Raw genomic sequence first — 19,455 nt, 5'->3', positions numbered from 1 at the left:
AAATCCAAAGAGATTAACAATACACTTTGGAAGTTCATTCGGCGTTCAGGAATCTTATGAGACTACCGCTGATTTTCATGGAAGGATCAACACCAAGGACGTAGTAGTCACAGGAGACATGGGAGACCACTTAAGGAAAAAAAAAAGTTCTTGACATTAAAATGCTATACACAGACTTGTCATGTAGCATTATTTTAATGACAACCATAAAACTCACTCTCAAGCCTTCTGGTAAAAAGTCACCGCCATCAAGACCCACTTGTGAATATCTACATGGTGTTCTGCCACAGGCATTTGAATTTTATTTTCACTTTCATTACATTAGCAGGACAGACATCTACGGTTGAAATATGTATATGTTGAAATAAGTCCAATACTGAGATGCAACTGCTAAAAATGTTGATTGTTAATTATGCTAAAAATCTTCACACAGCAACAGCTATCTGTCTAGAAACGAAGGATGTATTTTCCAACCACTTTGTTAGAGCTTAGTACCGTTGATGAGTCTCAACATCTGCATGTTTCATGACATATGGCTGTGCCGATGTGTTCATACACCACCAGCCTTGATTGTTTTTCTTATAATTTCTAGATTAAAAAGCTTCAATTACTCCTAGCACAACAATTCAACCATTGTCTCACTACCCTGATACACATACATCACGGAGATGTCTATTTGACGTCTACATTTACATCTGGAAGACATGTTTTTTAAATCGTTCGCTCATCTGCAATACATCTATAGGATGTTTCCTATCAGATGTTGAATATACATCTATTAGATGTCTTTAAGATGCTTATAATTTAGAATGTATGTAAAACTGAGATCTTGCAAACATCTGTCAGATGTTTATACACAGTAGATGCTTTCCAAATCAACTGATCTTTAACAGACATCTTGCAGACCCTGATAGCACACGTACATCTTGGAGACATCGATTTGACATCTGCATTTACATCTGCAAGATTTATTTTTTAGATTGTTCGCTCATCTGCAATATGTCTATAGGACGTTTCCTATCAGATGTCAAATAGATGTAAAATTCATGTGACCAATCAGCAGCTCTATAAAAACCCCCGTGTTCCTATTTCCCAGTGTTTATTCCCCTCGCCTGGCTCCCCGTTCTCGACTGTACCGCTGCCTGCCTTTTCGGACTATCGCTCTTGTTTTTTGGTTTATTCTCCTAGCCCAGCTCCTTACGGATTACGTTTGCCACGGATCGACCCTCGCCTGTTTCACGGACTTCTATTGTGCATCGCCTACGTTAAACCTGTCTGCTATTGTTGTTTCACCCTGCCTGTACGACCATGTCTTTGTCTCGTCCCAATAAAAGCTCGCAAGTGGATCCGCTCGCCTCTCGCCTCTCTCTCCCCGTAACATCTTTAAGATGTTTATGATTTAGAATGTATGTAAAACTGACATCTTGCAGACATCTGTCAGATGTTTGCACACAGCAGATGCTTTCCAAATCAACTGATCTTTAACAGACATCTTGCAGACCCTGATAGCACACGTACATCTTGGAGATGAAAATGCATGAAGAAAAAAATAGTACATGCAGTTAGTACCATTTACATTCCAATTCCATTTTCTAAATTTGAATTGAAATCAATGTAGCAAACAGAATGCAGAATTGCATTTCCAATTTTTGCAGAACACCTCTCAGAATGCGTTACCTAGGCTGAATTTCTTTGAATTGCAATTCAATAAATTTCTCTTCTTGTTCCGGTGTGGCCAATTCAATTCAGAGGCACAGTTATGAACCGAAAGGGAGCAGATTCTTCAGTTCTGAATTCTGCACAGCCCTGGCTGTATGACAATCAATAACTTTGTTCCTAGAATCAGTCCATTATTGCTGCACCTTGCCGAACCCATTACAGAGACCTAATGCATCTTGAGGGACTCGAGCCCTCTTACAGATGGCAAGCGCTTTGATGCATGATTCCTTACTTCCACTGTACCAGGATTATTACGGTGCTGCTCAATCAACCCCCTGCTTTCCACGACTTTTGGAGGCATTTGGGAAAATAAATCTATATCAACTCTGTGTCATACAGTAATGAGTATGCATACGTCAGTATATTTATGCATGTGTGTGAAGGGGTTAGACGGCGAATATACATCTTTGAACAGCCGTCTGCGGAGACCTTAAAAGCTCACTGAAATGGAAATGTGGTTAAATATAGATTGATTAGTTTGTTTGTTGTTGCAGATTGATGTTTTCAGAATACATTTTGCATATTTATCTCATTTATCTGAACTAAACAATATGGCGTGCCAGCATAAAATATCAGGAAATAACAGGCAGGTGCTCACCACATGGAGAAGAGATCTTCCCCTTGGCCATGTTTTTTGTACTAAAGAGCCTTCTCGTTAGGGTTTGCTTCTTAAATCTGCAAGAAAGCACAAAACAAATGAATTAAATAAATAAAGAGATGAAACAGAAGGGGAAAAAAGAATAAGGTGTAATTAGGAACAGACAAAACAAACATACAATCAATAGTCTGGAGAAGCTCCGAACACAACGGAACACCCTTACGGATGTGAAAACCAACACAGTATGTCATTACTGCGAATGCTGTCTGCAAGCTCCATGTTTCACGGCTTTACCCGTAATCTCTAGGGCTCGGGTTTCATATGCGCTTCCAGCAAAGTCTGGGCCAAGCCACAATGAAACTTTTGCACAATCAATATCATGTAATATGTACAAAGCCCGACTTGAAAAAAAGAGGCTTTACCTTTTTTCGCTTCCTCTATCCTCTTATGCACTACACAGGAAGCTGTTCTATGACACAGTACATTGTTCTTGTTATTTAAAACCCAGAAATCTCGCAGCAAGGATTCGGAATATCTATATCCCAGTCCACTCGCGCTCCTTTCTGCCTTGTGGAAATCATTTCATCCTGACAGTATTTCTCTCTTTCTTTTACTGTCTGAAAAGACACTAATGAGTCTCTCCATACAGGCCTGGCGGTAGACAGAGGCAAGGTGATTATGCAAACACCAGGCCCTGAATTGCTAATGAAAGCTGGGGAATATGTAGAAGACAACTGTGCAGTAAAGGAAAGGGAAAAAAAAAAAAAAAAAAAAAGAGTAGAAAGTTTGTTTCTGGACTCTCTTGTAAAATCAGTCCTGACACTCAGTGCTATTAGTAGCCCATTAAGCAGTTCAAGGACAATAGCTGTCCTCCTGTTTGATCATTTATCCTCCGGATCTCGTTGTTATGCTCCGTGCCTAAGTTCAAGACGACTGTAGAATATCAATGGCCTTGCTGAATGTGGGCAAACTAGGTAAAATAATTCTTCTTGGCTCTATTTGCACTCTGCGAAATATTGTTTCATAAGGCCGCGTTGTTTATCTTCCCCATGAAGTATTGGAGCAATAACCTTGTTTTGTTCAAACATAATGAAGCAAGTTTTGGTGCCATATGAAAGCATAACATTTCAAAAGCACGAGCTGAAAAGACCCTTGATATTGATTCATGCCTGTGGGTGTTACAATCCACACTGAAAAAGTAGGACAACTCAACCTGTGCAAGGTGAAATGACAAAGCGTGCCTTCCCTCTCTAATTCCCCTAAACATACCGGCTGTATCCTTTCAGCGAAAGGACCACAGGAGGAGGACAGCAAATAAAATTCATCTCAACCCCTTCCTTAATCATCAGCGGTGGTTTCCCCAAAGCCACCGTCATGGATAACACATAGGGGCAATCAGCTTGTCATTGTTTTCTCAGACACTGTGGTATAAAATGGCTTCCTCTTTAAAGAAGAGAATGACATGCTTTACACACAATACGCCTGCTCAGAGTGTCCAAATTTAGTTAGTATTCATAAAAAGGCAGTCTCAGACAGTTGTCTGGGTTATGGATTTTTTCTGAAACTGCTTAACTAATAACTATTGCTTTATCTTTTATAGTTCAAGCTTTTCTTTTCTGAAACGCTTTCACTTTGTCAAAACGGTACTGAAAAGCATTCAAAAAGCATCCTGGGTAGACCGATTCACTTTTACATTTTTTCTTTGTTAAGAAAGCTTTTAAAACTTCATGGGTTAGTACTGTCTGAAATCTAAATTTAAAATGGACTTAGTCTTAGACTTAGAAAAATGGTAATACTGGCAATTTTAAAGGGATGAACATTTTAAGAAATGAAAATGTTGAATGTTGTTTCAAATCTTGTGGAATACAAAAGATATTTTGAAGAATGTTTTTTAGACATTAAATGTAAGTGATGTCAGTAAGGTCAAAACGACAAAAACAACCACAAAGCCTTCTTTAGTGTTTTACAGAAAAAAGATAATAATTCTCATTTTTTTGAGTGAACCATCCCTTTAAAAAGCAAGAATGCTTTAAATTTTTAAGACATCACAAAATCACAAAATAAAATGCATCACTGCTTCTTCAAAAATTACTAGCAGCTCAGCTATTATTTCTGAAAGATCATGTGATATTTAAGATTGGAGTAATGGCTACTACAAATTAAACTTTGCCATCACATGATAATAATTTATATTAGAAAACAGGCCAATAATTGAAAAATGAAAAACAATTATTTTAAACTGTAATAATATTTTATATTATCACCTTTTTTCTGCATTTTTAATGCAGAGTTGGTGAACATGAAAGATTTTCTAACCCCAAACTTAAAGGGATAGTTCACCAAAACAAAAAAAAAAAAAAAAAAAAAAAAGAAAAAGAAAATTACCTCATGATTTACTCAGAGTTATGTATAAAAAAATGTTCTGGCTCTTCCAAGCTTTATAATGGCAGTGATTGGGGTTTAAGATTTTAAAGTGCAATACAGTACATCCATCCAAAAATTTCAGCATTTTTCTCTATATAGTGGACTGTTATGGTCCCCCGATTTTGAACTTAACAATCCCAATCGAGAAAGAAGGGTCTTATCTAGCATAACGATTGGTTATTTTCATAAAAAATAATACAATTATATACTTTTTTTCGTCTTGTCTTACTCTGCCTGAACTGTTTTTGTTCCGGTTCATGACAGTTAGGGTATGTCGAAAAACTCCCATCTCATGTTCTCCCTCAACTTCAAAATCGCCCTATATCGCTGTTTTACCTTTTTTTGTTAAGGGTGTTTGATCTTCTTTGCATGTTCACTTTGCAAAGACTGGGTTGGTACTGCTGCAGAGATGTAGGATGATTTTGAAATGATTTTTTAAGTTGAGGGAGAAAATACGATTGGAGTTTTTCAACATACCCTAACTGTCTTGAACCAGAATACACAGAGTTCAACTAGAGCAAGGCATGACGAGCGTTTCAGAATAAAAAGTATTTAAATTGTACTTTTTTAATGAAAATAACTAATCGTTTCGCTAGATAAGACCCTTCTTCCTTGGCTGGGATCATTTACAACCACATTTGGGATCGTTTGAAGCCCCATTTAAACTACGTTTTGAAAGTTCAAAATCTGGGCACCATATCAGTCCATTATATGAAGAAAAATGCTGAAATGTTTTCCTCAAAAAACATAATTTCTTTACAACTGAAGAACGAAAGACATGAACATCTTGGATGACAAGGTGGCGAGTACATTTTTTTGGAAGTGGACTTCTCCTTTAACGGAAACTGGATATTACGATTTATAAAATTTTAAATATGGATATTTTTTTACAAAAACGCATCAATTTACTTTAGAAGGCCTTTATTAACCCCATGGAGACGTGTGGAATACATTTTATGATGGATGGATGGATAGATGCACTTTATTGGACCTCAAAATCTCAATACCCATTCACTACCATTATAAAACTTGGAAGAGCCAGGATTTTTTTTTATTTTATATATATAACTCCAGTTGTATTCATCTGAAAGAAGAAAGTCATACACACCTAGGGTGGCTTGAGTAAATCATGAGGTAATTTTGATTTTTGAATAAACTAACCCTTTAAAGGGGTCACTGGATATCCATTTTCCACAAGTTGATATGATTCTTTAGGGTCTTAATGAAAAGTCTATAATACACTTTGGTTAAAAATTCTCAATGGTAGTGTAAAAGAATACCCTTTTTACCTTGCCAAAATCAGTTCTGCAAAAATCATTCTGTTCTGGTCAAGGTTGCTTTAAATGTTAATGAGCTCTGCTCGCCCCGGCCCTCTCTTCACTCTGTGGAGTGATGAGCCTGTTTACTTTAGCTGCATTTAGCTGGTAAACTTGCTAACTAGCACATTATTAGGAAAGGTGATCGCAAAGATTCATAAAAAAAACCCTTATACTCACTTCTGCTGTAGGTGAAGCTGGATCATGAATGATTTGCGTGAACATAGATGCATTTATATAGATTGGGAGGCGCATTCCATTTACAAACAAACGTAATCCACTGCATCTTCAGCGGCTCAGATGTCGGGAGCAAATGACGACCATTATGTTCATTATTACATCCAGCAACACAACACCTCAATTGCTCAATCTGAGATATTCTTGTCTTGCAACTTACATCCCTGCTCCAGCATCAAAACAATGGAGGTCGGACTGTTACAGCTGATTAAAGGCAGGTCTGAGGCCACACCAACAGGCATCTGAGAATGGCTCAATTTGAAAAAGGGGATATTATTTTTACAGATTAATTAAAAATGATTTTTATCATTATAGGGTAGATGTGTACATACACTACCAACACACATTAATGTTCAAACAACATGTAAAAGTGAACTTTGCATCCGATGACCCCTTTAACAGAGAAAAGAACAAAGGCCCTAATGCTGGTATTTATTAAACACTTGTATGTCCTCTCATTGACCAGCGGCCACAGTGATATCTATCTAATTCAATTATTCTGCCCACATGGACATCTTGCTAAATCCCATTCAATCTCATGTGCTTGATTAGTCTTCAGTTCATGCTTGATTTGCCCTTTGCTGTGCATCAACCTGGGGCCTGTTGTAATGGATAACAACACACCAATTAATCCCATCATTGTGGCAATTAAGTAGATTGAGTGCTCTGATACCAGCGGGGATTCCAGTGGGTGCTGAGGGGACAGGAGCAGTGGATTGATACTCCCAAGAGCCTCCGGGACACTAACACAGATGAACACATCTTCAGCACATTCAAACAAAGAGTTAAAGAGAAAGAGTGAAAGAGAACATCAGTTTAACACTACATAAACTGTGCTCTAATATAATTGACATTTTAAAAAGGGAGCTTCTCTCCTCCTGAGTTAAGCCAGACTCCATTAGTGTGGCTTGTTAGCATGGGTCAAGTTTGATCCTTGTGGGGATAGAGTGTGTCGGTAGACTGTTTTGAAGAAGCTTGTGTTTAGGCAGTGGGGATGCTGCACAGCCTGAGTCAAGACTTAGTGTCATGGTGCTCCTAAGGGGGTCTGGATTATAGAGATTTCAACTAACTTGCCCTGGCGTAGTTAAGCTGTAGCATGACAGCGATAAAAGTTCTTGCTTTTTGCAACAGCCTTCATTTCTCCATTCTACTTTTTCTTCACTTTTAACCGGCGCTGTGGAAATTCTTTTTTAACACTGTAAATAATTAAATGAACAAACAAATTAAGGGAATTTAATTAATACAAACACAAACACATTTACAGTTAAAAACAAGATAAGGGTGCATGTCACTAACAAATAATAACAAAACAAATTAATTATATTGCAAAAAAGACGTGTTGTGTTGACCCCATTTCCAAAATGTTCAAATGACGGCTTCCTATTTTCCCTTTTTCTGTATCAGTGATCTTTCTGTGCGTTCTGCTTCATTTCGTGTTTCCCATTCATTGCTCTCTCTCTCAATTTTTTTTCAGTGTCTTTTTTTTCCCTGTGTCTCTTCTTTGTCTCTGCTCTTTTGCCATGCTCATGTTGGGTAAATGAGAAGTGGCAACACACACAGACACATGTACAGCGTCTGTTCTCATTATCTCAAAGAGAACTGCCTCCTCCCTCAGCCCCAGTGGCACTGTGCAGTGCAATCCAAGGGAAAAAAGAGATGAATGCACTTAGAGCACTCATCAAATTAGTGCAAGTGCAAATAAACAAAGAATCCAGTGTTGTACTGAATAACAGAAAATGGGATTGAAATGGAAAGACAGGTTTACTGAGAAATAATTGAAGCTACAGCTCTTCCACATTGATCTCAATGAGATATATCAAAGGTTTGTATGAAGTTTGGGATTTTCATATTTTATAGTTCATATTTTAATTCAGCAACGATGCATTAAACTGATCCAAAATGGCAATTTTGGATCAAAATTCCCCAGCACAAACAATAGAAAAATGGTTCTTGTTTACCAAATCAGCATATGAAAATGATTTCTGAAGGATCATCTGGTGTAATGCTGCTGAAAATTTAGCTCTCCCAACAGAAATAAATGACAGTTTTCAATATTTTGAGCATATACAGTTGAAGTCAAAAGTTTACATACATCTTACAGAATCTGCAAAATGTTATTTTACCAAAACAAGAGGGATCATACAAAATGCATGTTATTTTTTATTTAGTACTGACCTGAATAAGATATTTCACATAAAAGATGTTTACATATAGTCCACAAGAGAAAATCATAGTTGAATTTATAAAAATGACCCTGTTTTAGTGATCATTGTTCATAAGTCCCTTGTTTGTCCTGAACAGTAAAACTGCCTTCTGTTCTTCAGAAAGATCCTTCAGATCCCACAAATTCTTTGGTTTTTCAGCATTTGTTTGTATTTGAACCCTTTTCAACATTGACTGTATGATTTTGAGATCCATCTCGTCACACTGAGGTCAACTGAGGGACTCATATGCAACTTTTAGAGAAGGTTCAAACGTTCACTGATAGAAAAACGATGCATTAAGAGCCGTAGGGTGTAAACTTTTGAACAGAATGAAGATGTGTACATTTTTCTTATTTTGCCTAAATATCATATTTTTTTCATTTAGTGCTGCCCTTCAGAAGCTTCAGAAGATACTTACATGTTTCCCAGAAGACATAATAAGTTAAATTTACCCTGATCTTCAAATTCAAAAAGTTTTCACCCCCCTGGCTCTTAAGGCGTCGTTTTCCTTCTGAAGCATCAGCGAGTGTTTGAACTTTCTGTAATAGTTGCATATGAGTCTCTCAGTTGTCCTCAGTGTGAAAAGATGGATCTCAAAATCATACATCATACAAATCATACAAAGTCAAAGTCATTGCTGGAAAGGGTTTAAATACACAAAAATGTCAAAAATCTATGTGGCCAGAAAAACAGTGGCCAGTTTAACTGTTCAGGACAAACAAGGGACTCATAAACAACTATAACTAAAAAAAAAAAAAAAAAAAAAAGTGGATTGTTCAGGTAACAACACAGTATTAGGAATCAAGTGTATGTAAACTTTTGATTGGGTTCATTTTTTATAAATTCTCTTGTGGACTACATGTAAACGTCTTTTATGTGATGTATCTTACTCAGGTCGGTACTAACAAAAAATAATAACATTCATTTTGTATGATCCCGTTTATTTTGCTAAAATAATTAACATTTTGCAGATTTTTCAAGGTGTATGTAAACTTTTGACTTCAACTATTTGTGCTTTAACATAACACACTGTAGCTTTTTAAAACTGTTCATTTTGCTTATCGTACATGCCATTCTTTGAGGTGTGTAGACTGTTTCCGCAGTGTGGACTGTTGTGTGTAGTGCAGCATGTTTGAGATATCATTACATGAACATAATGAGCTTGTTAAGGAAGAGTTTAACCCATGGGTAGAGGAACAGAGCATTAATCTCTTTGCTTTGGGCTAATTAGGGTAAAATCCCCATACAGAGGCATATCAGTATTGTGACCTCTGTCTCCATCCTCTCATTTAACATTCATAAATGAGCATGAAGACAATTTGCAAATTATCTGCACAGGATTATTCCTCTGTTTGCAGACCTGAAGACTGAGCTGAAAAAACTATAATGTAAAAACACACGCAAGGCCACTTAGCGGTTGCACGGTTTTGATAGATTCAATAAGATGGCATAATGGAAGTACATCAGTGGCCTGGATGTTTACGTCCAGTAATGACAGTTTGATTTATTCACATAATACAGCAGCAGGAAGCAATTGAACAAAAATGCTTACAAATTACACTTGCCCTTAATTGAGATTGATTTTAAGAATGTATTGACGTTATTAGTGTGAAAATCTTAGATATGTAGTGCACGGCCTGTTAAAAAACCTCTCTGTTATTGATCTTGTGGTTATTGATTAAGTTATCCTAAATTGGCTTTTAAGGTCTTTTTTTCACATCAATACTAGAGTTCCTTTAACTGTTGTTTGTTCCAACATTGATTTTAAAAAAATCTTAATGCTGAAAATGTTTTTCTTGCACTGACACAGTATGATCAATGCAGTCTTTTCCATATTTAAAATGTAGAATATGTGTAAAGATTACTCATTTTACACACAAAACAAAATATAACATCTCTAAATCAAATGAAAACTTATCACAGAAAAAGTCTGGATGTCATTCTAACCGAGTCACATCTTACAGATCATTGTATTTTTTTTTTTAAATAAAATAAAGCATTATTTTTTGTACAGAGGTTGTTTTTAAAAATGCTTTTATTACTGGAAAACAAAAACAAAAATACTCTTGTACAAAGTATGCATTCAATAGATTTTTGGTTTGTGAGAGGAGGCAATTATAGATTTTCTTACTAGTCAGTAGCCTAATCGCTCTAGCATACTGATCTACTCTTGATTCTTAGTCACTCTCATTTGAATGTGTGTCATATTGTGACTAGGATCACCACACCTCTACAGAACGGCAGCCTGGCAAGCATTGCTTTCCTCTTCCCCTTTCTCTCTCCCTCACTCGTGAGACCGAGGCAGCCGTGAAATATGGTCACCAGCAAATTGAGATTCATCAGGCAGCCTGTCTTGCTCACTTGAATCTATATTCAATTCTGGAGCATCTGTTATAGCCGAGGCAGTTCAGGACACGCTGGTATTGTGAGGGTGAAATTGTGCTTGGATAAATAAACTTACAGGCATAATAAAAGCCAATGAAAACATATATCACAGCCTCAATATCAGCGAGAATCAGTTTCTTGAAGAAAAATGAAAAAACTACAACTCCAAGCTGGCGGAAGGCTGCAAGCAAGTCTCATAGTAGTTTATTCATAAATACGAGAATTCAAAATAAGTATTTTTAGACTAGTTGCAAGTCATTTAGTATATTATTCTAAGAGTCATATCAGCTATATGCAACACTCATGATAGTGTTTCTGTTCAAATGTGAGAACATAAAGAATGTTTCTCTTTAATGGCTTTTAGGATGTTGTCCTAGTTTATGCAAAAAACGTACAGGCGAAGTGTAGCTGTCCATCCTCTTGAGAGCTCATCAAAGATTGAGATGCACCTCTACCGTAGGGGAGACGAATTAAATGAGCACACATACTGCTTAGATAAGCACAAAAAGGCCCGGCTGAACATTACGGGCGGTAGCAATGCCATTGCTAAGAGAATAGCTGCAGATTTCTCAACCCTAGAGGCTTATTCAGCACAATGCAGGCTATTAAACAAAGTCTCCCTAGCTCTGTGAAACCAGATACCCTGTCTAGCTTTAGATACTCACAATGTTTCTTTGCATGCAACCAGAGATGAAACAAACATACCTGTAATTTTACAGTTGTAGCAGTTCTTTCCCCTCGCCCTCTCACTTAGTCAGAGTTTCGCTAATTATTAGCATGCTGTGATGTGAAAGGTGAGACAGGTTGTGACACAAAGCAAAGCAAAAGACAAACAAAGCCATGATGCCAAGCCTTGACAAGAATTAGCGGGAAGAGCGAACAACGGTAGCATATTCAGAAGGCATTTGAAAGCTTTCTTGTAACGCAGACGCGACCTTGTTTATAGAGTGCCCTTGCTCTTTGCATGCATATTTCACCTCGCTCTGTACACCTCCTCCTCAAACATCACCTGATATGAAAATGTCAAATATATTCAACACCAACAATCATCCATAAAAGCGCTCCACGTTCACACCAGAAAGTTAATACTTCCTGTGCCCTTCAAAGGCGTGCTAAAGGAGGCTCACATTTGCACTTAACTACTCTCACATTTATGCAAGGTTTGCTCTCTGTCTCCGTGTGTGCATATGTTATTTACTCTGCTTGTTTAGCCTGTACTAACATGCAAAGGTGTAGGAATGATCGAAAAGGTCTCCCGTAATATCAATATATAAGGATAGCTAATGAATATTTATTAGGTGTCATAACATTCACCCCTTAGTTTTGAAAGGTAAGTCAGTTGCTACCAATACAAAGATGTCAGGAATCAGGCATGTAGTTTTAATCACAATAACTGTTGGTAGAATAAAACTATTTTTTAGGAATATTTACTAATTTTATACACCAGATCACATTGGATTGCAGGAAAACGTGGCAAGGTTAATTAAACGACAATATTAACATTTTAAAAGACAGAAAAAAACCTTTGGCTGTATATATTCAGCTAATAAGCAAACTGAAAAAAGAAACCTAAAACTATGCTTAAAAATAATAAACTTTAGGACTAGTTTTAATTAACTAAGTATTAGGTTTCATAGCTTGTACAATAATTATGCAGTGTTGACTTACCTACAATTAATACACACAATACTGGTTGCTAAAAGTGATAAAGGCACAAACGGAAAAGTAGGGAGACACCATAAGTCATTACAGTGTATCATTATATGGGCTTGGCTCATGAATATTAATTAGGTGAAATAAACAAAAGGCACGTAAGTGAGCACTAGTACAGGGATGAAGTCCAGAATCAGTTATGCAGCTTTAATCACCAATACTAGGGGTAAAATGGAAAAGGAACATGTAGTATTTACTAAATTCACACACCAGAGGGCTTTAATTACACAAACATGATAAACAAGGAATATTAAGCAAATAATATTAGCAAGAAAAAGTGAAAAGTGCTCATTGCTTTGAGCTGGATATGTTTAGCTAATCAACCATGCAAAACTGAAAAATGAAAACAAAAATTTGCTTAAAATATCAACAAAAGTATTTTAATCCAACAAATGTTTATTTAGTAATAGTGCTTACTACGCCCCTTCAAACCAGTGGTAATTTTGACAGCAAATGCTGATTTAGTCTTAGTCTTAGTCTTTTGACTAAAATGCCATAGTTTTAGTCACCTTTTAGTCATCTGAATTGTTTTAGTTTTGTCTAGTTTAAGTTGATGAAATCTGCAGTAGATTTAGTCGGCTAAAATCTAATGGGTTTATTTACAGTGTAATGCATTTATTAAGCATTTCTTTAAAATGACCAAACTCATTGTGTAGGTTTGATATTAAGGTTTTATCATGATAGACACAGATTTAACTGCTGTGACACGCAACATCCCTTTATATTCAAATTAAATGAAACTACTTTTTATAAAGAAACAAGAACATGGTAGACTAATTATGCATTCTTTATAACAACTTGTTTACCACATTCTTTATTCTTGCAAACAGACATATTTATTTCTATAAATAAATTTTGATTAATCTTTATTAGGGCTACTAAGGTGATTAAGTCAAGAGCAGTGAGTGATTTTCTGTCTTTCTTTTGTTGCTTGTTTAACATCAATGCGACAGACAATAGCAACTAAATTAGGTTCCTGTTCATACATGTCCGATAGTCTCCCAATTGTTTACTTTGGTAAGACGTAACAGAGTGTGTTTTATTATGGATACTCCTCAAAATGGACAATTCAACATCATTTTGTGTGTATTTCTCTATTCCTGAGACGTGAAAGAGTACTCTCAGAAAACCGGACCAAATTGAGTTCTCTATTGCACAGTCAAATTTATCCATATGTCTGCTCTTCTCTTACTCCCAGATATTGACATTTTTGAACGTTTTGAGACCTGCAGCAAATGTATGCTAGTTTATGTCCTGCTGGATAGATCAATAGGTTATGATACAGTTCAAATGTATGCATCTGATTACCGCACAGCAGATTCGTTCTGAATAAATCTTCTCAAATCGTCCCTCCCATTTTCGTCTCATTTTTATTTGTTGATGAAAATTTTCATCATAGTTTTTGCAATTTAAAATGAGTTTTTGTTTCTTTATCGTCTTATTTTCGTCTGTAAAAAAATGAACAAATTTATGAAACGAAATTACTGCTTCAAACATTCGAGTTTTCCATAAGACCTCCTTATGGGTCTTGCAACCTAATTCTTAAAGAGGACATCAGAGTCTTCGTGAAATGTCTGCAACATACTTTGGTTAAAATTCCTCAGTGGTCGTGCAAAAACACCTTTTTTTTTTTTTAACTTGTTCACAGCGGTCCATTTTGGTGCGTGCCTCTTTAAATGATAATGAGCTACTGCTCACTCCACCCCCTCTTCCGTTTTTTGTGTATGCAGTGGCGTGTCACCATCATGTCAGAAGAAGATAAAGATTCTTATGTTCACTTTTACATATACTATACCTACAAAACACCTGCATTGCTTTCGAGACATCACTACAGCTGCTCAAGTGTGACGAAAATGGCAGACAGTACAATTTACTGAGGATTGAAATATGCTAATATGGGACAATCTGTTTAGGTTTTTTGGGGATTAAAAAAAGAAGTGAATGGGTTTTTATCATTGTAAGGTGGTTGTGTCCACACACTGCTAAGACACAATATGCAAACACCATGTTAAAGTGAATTTTGCATCCAATGTCCCCCTTTAAAGCACAACGAGTTGTTTAAGCTGATAAGGGAATACAAGGATCAAAGTGAGCAATGGTCAGTAAAATGACAATCAATAGCCTCACTTCATTAGTTCACGTTAATTTGCACTCTGCAGAACAGTTTTAATATCTTCCCACAACTGGCTCTCGAAAGGATTTGTTTATTTAGCATGTTAAGCCTCACGGTCATTAACACATATTAACATCACACCTGACTGAATATCCAGAGTAGGACACCAAACTGCTTCAGGAATGGATTTCTGGAACAAAATGGAGATGGTGAATACACAGTGGAGGGCAGGAGAACTGACATGAGCGATTTATCGGAGATGAACATCTCAGCATTTGCCATGAGCTTTGGTTGAGTGCTATGAGTCACTTTGACAAGACGTCACGTCAGATGTTCAAGAAGAATGGGATGTCTTTCTATGTTTAGAAGCAAATTGGTAAGTGTATTCTTCTTGTTTTTGATGAAAGGCTATTTCTATTGAAAAACGCAAAGAACTTCAAATGGATGTGAAGCTTTGGGCAACTTTCTGACTGTAGTATGACGTGAGTTAACATTCAATTTTGAAAGCACAACAGCATATGTTATTGACATCTTTTTTAAGAACATCTCAGGAAGAAAATCCAACCAAACAACCCTTGCTTGACAGAAAAAAGTAGCAGCATTGAAAGTAGTGAAATGTTTCATGGAGTACGAATGAATTATTGGACCTCCAAAACACCATATCTTAAATAAAGCCACAATCCGTGTCATTATTAGAGAGAGGGAGGCTTTCGAACAAGGTGACCTGTTTGCTGTGCACTAGTCAGAGAACTGAAGCTGATTGGCATGTCATTTGCATAATCAGGACATACACCGGGTGTCGGTTGGAAATCCAGCACTGATTTCCGCCATTCCGCTCGCAGTTTCGACGCATGGTGCAATCAAGCCCGAGATTAAAGGTCCTCCAAAGATCAATCTCACACCACTGCACCTCTGCTTACACCGACGAATGCCAATATTCTGATACTCAATATGTGGGTTGATGCAGAGGGAAAAAAATAGACTGAGAAAACTATACCATCGGCAGAGAACGGAATTAGATCAGTCATTTTCTTCCACGTTCACCCTCGAAATCTCCACCCATCACGCTGCGACTGTAACTTTGCGTGTACGTGACTATACTGCCATTTGAGTTTCATTTCCTGCTCATTACAAACCTCCAGCTCTGTGAAAGATGGATATAGTCAGAACGTATTTGTGATTCTTTTTCTAAATCTCACTATGGCAGCGCATTTGATTAAATATTAGTCGATAATAACTGCAGCTACATTTGAGAGCAAGAACTGAAAACTCTATAGTTCTGTCAGAGTTCATTGTTTTTATTACCTTTTTATCACCAATGTAATAGCGCTCACATTCATAGGTATTTGTACGCAGTACAATATGGTTCTTGAGGGTGTATATTTCATAGCAGTGACCTTTCCGATGTAAAACATTTTGGGAAGAAACTGTGCAACACTGATTATGCAATCTCACTCTAGTAATAAATGTGAATAATGCTTTCAAGTTGAAATCACACTTATCAGACAGCCATTTCATCCGGGTCTTGTTTGCCTGAGTCAAGTTCGTCACAGAGAACATATTACCTTTGAAGCCATAGCAGAATTGTTGCTGAATGAATCTGAATGAATCTGCGTTTTGAACGAATCGTGTGAACCAATGATTAAAAAAAAAACATTCATAAAGAGAGCCATTTACTTTCCTGAATGAATCAGCCAACGAATCAAATGGATGAATGAATGACTCATAAAGATATTGACCGCCACCTGCTGACAGATTTAGTTATTTAGTAAATTTTATGTTGAATCGAATCAAATATTTCTTTCTAAAGCTACAATTTGTAATGTCTACTTGACACTTTCTCATTTAACACAAAAATACCTTTAAATAATCTTTTTGTGATTAATTAGATTAATTAATTAAAACATCATGTAATTAATTAGATTAAAAAATTTTAATCGACTAATTTACATGTATATATATTCTAACAATTTTAGTTCTGGACAGATGATTACTAAAGACCTCTAAATTGTTCATATGTAAGTGTCTTTATTTTTTAAAAAACTGATGTTTATGTTACTGTACTTATTCAAACATTTGAATACAAATGATTACCCTGTTATCACAGTTTATACAAGATCTGTGGGTGGAAAAAAAGTGTCACCTTCAGCTTGAAGCAACAGGTGGCCTTTCTCGCTCCACATACTGTATATCCGTGTACATTAACAGTGCATAAAATTGAAAAAGAGCAGGTGTTAATTCACTAATGCAATAAATGTAAAACATGAGCAACACTTTCATAAGTCTAGAAAACTGTGCAGGAAGTGCATCAAAAAGCCTGCATTAAAATGCATCCATTGTGGAAAACATTATTGTACCAAACAAATGGCTGAAATCTGATACACATCATCAGATGAGTGTGATTTCAGCTTGAATACACTGTTGACATTTAGTACTAAGCTCTGGTTGACAATGCATAATCATTTTCCAAGGATGTAGGAGATGACATGACCCCAAAATGATTGTGATTCAGAAAGGTCACTACCAAAAGATGGGGAAAAGCACATCAGAGATCAACTTATACCCCTACACCTCCCATTCAGTGGCCCGCTGTGTGGGTCCCATTCAACGGTCCAGGGGTGTGGGGTTACACGGACATATTAACTTTCCAATCTTGAGCATATCAGATCTCTCTCAGAGGTCAATGCCACTGATAATGCACAACACACTCTGGTGCACAAAAACAAGAGGCCATGATTCAGCATGATCAATGATGAATACACCATGAGCAACACATATCTGAGATTAAATTTACAAATTTACCAATGATACAGCACTGGTCAGACAAACTGGCTAACTAGTTAAACGCAAGGTTGTGAAACCACCTTGGACTGGTTTAAGATGTGTGTGTTTGTGTTTTAATTTGGGAAAAGAATGAATGACATATGATCATTAGGGGTTGACCAATTTTTTGCCGTGCCCGATTATCAGCACCGGTAAGTATTTTATGGTTATCAGTATCGGTCATCGGTTACAGCATACTCTACTACTATCCAAAAGCCCCATGTTTTACATCACTAGATGGGTTTTGACCTTGTTTTTCTCTCACAAGGGTAAAATGACACTTTATAATTTCTTTCAGTTTATTTTGGACAGCTGAAAAGCACTGAATACAATTTGGAAATTCAGTATTTGTCATAAATTAGATTTTTTCTGTGACTGATGTTTGCTGAGGCTTGCAGTCTGTCAATGAAGAATAATGTCTCTATTCTTCCTTTTGTTCCGTTCGACTTTAAAGTTTGATGAGTATGGCATCCTGTCCAGCATTTTAAAGCTTATTCATAACTCTTGGTCTGTCTGGTGTATCTCACATACATTAGATGGTATTAGAAAAGACTTGTGTTGAGTTTGTATCAGTCCAGAAAGACTGTGGTTGTACTGTTTAAAGTATACAGAAAAAAAGACATAGATGATTCGTGTACATACAGCTTTGGTAATCATTAGCCTGGAGAGTTGACACACGTTAGCGTGCTGATAAACGGATTTAAAGCATGTTGTTGATGGTGAGGCTTAGCTCAGATTAATGGATTAAAATGGCTGTTCCCACTGATTAGATTCTCATTACTGCCCTGACCTGTTGGTCAATTAACATCATCAGTGACACAGACACACACACATACACTTTCATCAATTAGACTAGCTACAAGTGAAAACAGTAAAGCATCTAACCCTGCATTCAAGCCTGCTTTCCTACTATGCCAATACCTGATCTCATGTCGAAAACATACCTGTGGGAACTTTTCCGCAAAATGTGAAATACATACCAATAAGTACATATCACTGCAGTTTCCAACAGAAATGAAGACTAAAAACAGCGAGCACTTGTAATCATTTTCGTACATAGTTAACTATCATTTTCGTACATATGTTTTGATTACAGCTCCATATGTTTCACTTTCTGGATGCAACAAGCTTGCTCAGTAGCTCAGCCACATGGAGATACATATTTTGCATCTTGCAAAAAAGTTTTCACATGTACGTCATGATATCAGGTTGCAGAACCAGGACTCATTGAATAGTATGCCAGATGACTTATTGCTTCTAGCAGAATTCTGAAGATTTATGGCAGTGCATTACTTTATTTATTTATTTTTTTATTTATTTCTGAAGTGCTAAAGGTTCCAAAACAGCTGTTCATTGTGGTTAAATTGTGTGATATATTACAATAATAGTAATAAAATACTACTACTAATTATTATTATTTAAATCATTATTTACTGAAGTACAATTTAACAACAGTTTTCCACAATTCATGTTATGGCTTCATATGTACTTTGGAGGACAGAATACTTAAGAGGAGAGAAACATGTAGCATTAAGTTTAATGTTGAGTTAAAAAATGTCCTAACAATAGGACTAGAAATAAAGAACGAAAGGAAAAGGTTTGTGTAATTTCCTTAGCTTCAGTATAGCCATTCAGGTTTGGCAGCAAATGGTGTCAAAAGGTTAATGTTGATTTAATAAGCAATTAATTTTAAGCTGGTACCTTTGAAATTGGCAAGAGTGTGGATGATAAAAGATTAGAATCAGCTGTGGTGCCTGAAAAGTGAAGCACTGAGTCCTGGGTAAATTGCCTTTTCGCTGTACAAAGCTGGGCTTGTTTGTTCACAGCTCAGAGAGGAGTTGGCTGGCGGTTAATTGGTGCAGTTCTCCTGGGCACAGGTTGATGATGTCATAATAGCACATATACGTGAAGCTCCTGATGAGG

At 36.6% G+C, this 19,455-nt stretch overlaps 1 protein-coding gene across 6 annotated transcripts in view; it reads right to left on the bottom strand.

The window, feature by feature from the left end:
- Window positions 1-19,455, bottom strand: part of lingo2 (leucine rich repeat and Ig domain containing 2) — a 334,869-nt gene that overhangs the window by 120,002 nt on the left and 195,412 nt on the right. For all 6 annotated transcript variants that reach the window (XR_007829066.1, XM_051127713.1, XM_051127711.1 and 3 more), the window contains one exon: window positions 2,318-2,394. The gene's annotated coding sequence lies outside the window, so the exon portion shown is untranslated. The remainder of the gene's footprint in view (window positions 1-2,317; window positions 2,395-19,455) is intronic.

This window comes from Labeo rohita, chromosome 14 (genome assembly GCF_022985175.1).
Source record: "Labeo rohita strain BAU-BD-2019 chromosome 14, IGBB_LRoh.1.0, whole genome shotgun sequence".
Taxonomy (NCBI): Eukaryota; Metazoa; Chordata; class Actinopteri; order Cypriniformes; family Cyprinidae; genus Labeo; species Labeo rohita.
This window is presented reverse-complemented; position numbering and strand designations above follow the sequence as displayed.